The sequence below is a fragment of the Lathyrus oleraceus genome, chromosome 5 (genome assembly GCF_024323335.1).
Source record: "Lathyrus oleraceus cultivar Zhongwan6 chromosome 5, CAAS_Psat_ZW6_1.0, whole genome shotgun sequence".
NCBI lineage: Eukaryota > Viridiplantae > Streptophyta > Magnoliopsida > Fabales > Fabaceae > Lathyrus > Lathyrus oleraceus.
This window is the reverse complement of record NC_066583.1, coordinates 259,348,768-259,352,457: the sequence shown is the minus strand read 5'-3', so window position 1 is coordinate 259,352,457 and position 3,690 is coordinate 259,348,768.

The window sequence follows — 3,690 nt, the reverse complement described above, 5'->3', positions numbered from 1 at the left end:
CTCCAAAGACTGGATAGTCCTCTCTGTCGGATCGTCCTTCTGCAAATGATAAGCAGAACTCAACTTCAGCTTAGTACCCATGGCTTCCTGCAAACTCCCATAGAATCTTATTGTTAACCTCAGATCTCTGTTAGAAATAATACTCAAAGGAATACCATGCAGGCTAACAACCTTCTCAATATACAACTCTGTAGCGGGGTTTTCGTTACCTTTAGGTGTATTGACTAAACTAAAAGTCAACATACAATTCGAGTCGCCACCGCACTTTTATTTGTCCAAAGGAAAGGCCAAAAAGCGAACAAAAGCCAAGTAAGAAGTTTTTGAAATAAAAAACTAATAAAAATGTCAGAGATCTAGGTGAGGGGGTTGGTTATGAAATGGGAAGGTTTTACGCACCCAAAACATCCTTAGTACTCTAAGGGAACCTCTTTTTGAAAATATGTGTTATAGGTTGGTATTTGTGAAAAGATTTGTGCAAAAGATTGGAGGGATGAGAAGAGAATATATTATATTTACAAATTTTGTTGTTTGAATGGATGAACTCATTACCTACGTACCATCACAAAGGAGGATCAAAACCTCGTAGTTCAGGGTAAAAATTTCAAAGATTGGTGAATTGATTTTAATCAAAAGCCTTAAGGTCTTTTGTTATCAAAGGGAGAAAACTCAACCTAAACCAACAATCCACCATGTGAGGAAGGCTTCAACATGCTAGTGAGGGGTTAACCCTATAATAAGCATGGAAGGCTTATAATCCAACACTAAGGATGAGGTGAGATTTACATCAACCACTATGATAACTCAAACCTATGACTAATGTTTTAAAAAGGTTTTAACAAGTGGCCATTGGAACCACAAAAACAACTTAAAATGGGTTGTATTTACAAGTTAAGTTTATTTACAAAATGAGGTCAAAGTTGGATTAGAGTTTATTTACAATGAGTATTTATGAAAAGAGTTTGAAAAATCAAAGGCTTAAGGCCTAGGTTTCTAATTTGAAACAAAGTCAAAGTTTAGAAAAATATTTTTGGCTTGGTTAGAGTAGGGAGAAGAAGAGAAGGGCTAGTCCTAAAGCATACAAAGATAAGAGGGGAAAGATAAACCCTTGGAGTTCCTTTTCTTGAAGTCATAGAGATGACTCAAGATGCTCATTTCCTTTGGACTTAGCATACAAGCAAGCAATCACACAATTGAATTCAAGCTCCTAGGATCTCCATTTGGCTTGTCTCTTAACTTGGTTACTCATGACAATGGTCCTCTTTTCTCAATCTCAAAGTGGGATCCCTATCACACAAAATCAAACATCAAAAGGTTCACAACACAATAAAGGGAATGGACAAAGAATAAGTTTGGAGGAGAAGTCCTTTGAAGTCAACTTTGAATTTTAGCATTCTAAAGGCATGAGGCCTAGTTGCTCTTCAACAAGTTTTTGCATTCTAAAGGCATGAGGCCTAGTTACTCTTGAACTCCTTTAAGCATAGGTAAGTCCTAATTCTAAGTCCTTTCTCCTTTTTGCATTTGGCTCACACAAGACAAACACAAGATAACAATATATTTATATACAATAGTGAGCTTAAATGAGCAAAAGAAAAATGACATAAACATAAAATATGTGCTCAAGTAAGCAAAGTGAAAATCAATATGAATAATGAGCAAGAAATAAATGACATTAAAAGTAAATGACAAGAAAATTAAATGATCAAATTAAAGTTAGTAATTAGTGGAGGTTATGTTAGCTTGTCATAAGACAAAGTAGCGCTATATTAAGCAATCGTAAGTGGACTAATGTAGTAGTCCCACCTATCTGAGGTCGTTCAATAAAAATATAGGCAAAGAAACACAAGTTAGAGATCATGACTAGTAAGCCAAACTACATAAACTTGTCATGCCAAAACAAAAGGGGAAGGACCTTGTATTGTCTTTAGGTTATTTGCTTGACCAAGAAGCAACCTATCTTGGACAAAAAACAACTCACTTGATCATGGATCAAGTTGAGTTTGGTTTGGATCAAAGAAGATTAAACCTCTCATTTGTCAAGACCAACCATAAGAACTTAACTCATTGGCCATTGATGGAAAGAATGAGATGAAGATGAAAGGAAATGGAAAAGAAGACAAGTATCAAATCCAATTGATCAAATGTGAATCAAATCATCATCAATCAACACCAAACAGAAAAGAAATGAAAATAACAAGTCAACAATATTTTTTTTGGTATTTTTTGAATTAAAATAAAATGCAAATAAAAAAAAATCAAATAAGGTCAAACCTCAAATTCAATTCAAATCAACTTAAACAAGTCCAATTAAATTCTCATAGGTCTAACATGGTCAAACAAGCTTTGACTAATTTTCTCAACAATTTTGGAAATCAGAAAGTATTAAAAACAATTAAAAACAATTAAAAATAGCACAAAATGGATTAAAATCTCAAATAAATCTCAAATCAAATAAGAAATTGATGAGACTATTTTTCATTGATTTATCATGATCCATAAATGCTAGGAAAATATTTTTGGATTTTTCAAAAGTCAGAAATTATTTTAAAATGAATTAAAACTATTAAAAATCAAATAATTCACAAAAAAATATTACATGAAGTCACAAAAATAATTAAAAATCAAAATATGAAACTAGATTTTTCAAGATTTTTTTTGGAATTGGTCTCATATTTTTATGACTTCAAATAATTTTTTATGAATTTTTGAAAATCAAATGAATTAATTGAAAATAAAAGAAAATATAAATAATAGAAAAAATCACAGCCACGTGATACAATTCATTAATTAACGTGGCATGGATTAATGGCTCAGATGTGAGGGCGCAACGTGCATCCAAGTCAAATGCGTGACATCAGGAATTAAATGAAGTAAACACAATGGAGGATCAGGATTAAAACGTGGCAAGGTGATCCAATGGCCAGGAGACAAGACACGTTGTGGTGGTGGTGGAAACCACCGTCTTCTCCGGCAAGCCAACAGAATCCGGCCACCAGTTGCAGAGAAAAGAAGTTTAACAAAAATGGAAAGTAAGGACATGGAAATGAAGCTCGTGTGATGGAGATCACCACTGTATCCATGGATCTTTCTCACTCTTCCTATATTGAGAGAAATGTGAAGTGGAAGATCATGGTGTACCAACTGAAAGTGCACGAAATGGAAAATTGAAACCACCATTGGCTTGCCTCAAGTGTGAGGACTTCAGAAAACCACACAAACAGGAGAATGCTACATTGAATTGCAAGTTCTAGATCCAAAAAGTTTGAAGGTATACCTCTGAATTGAAGCTCTTCAGGCCACAAAACCTTCAAGATCTTGGTTCCTCTTTGCTCTAGGGATGTAGTGGAAGTGAAAGGCTAAGGAATTAAGCTTTGAAGATCAGCTAATGATGCTGAATTTCAAGCTCGAAAGTGAGAATTTTTTTGATCAAATTCCTTTGGTATGGCTATGGTTTCAATGCTGCAGAAATTCAGATCTCAAAAAGGTTGATGAATGAATGAGAGGGAAGCTCTAATTATGGCTGAAAGTCTCAAATGATCACACTTCTCATGTGTGCATGGCAAATTGAAATTGGATGCATGGGCTTGTACAGGCGCATGTGAGGCCCAACGATGGTTTCAAAATCATGCTGAGTTCATATGGAATGTATTTGGACGTGTACATGAAATGGGATCAGCTTGCATACCAAGTTAT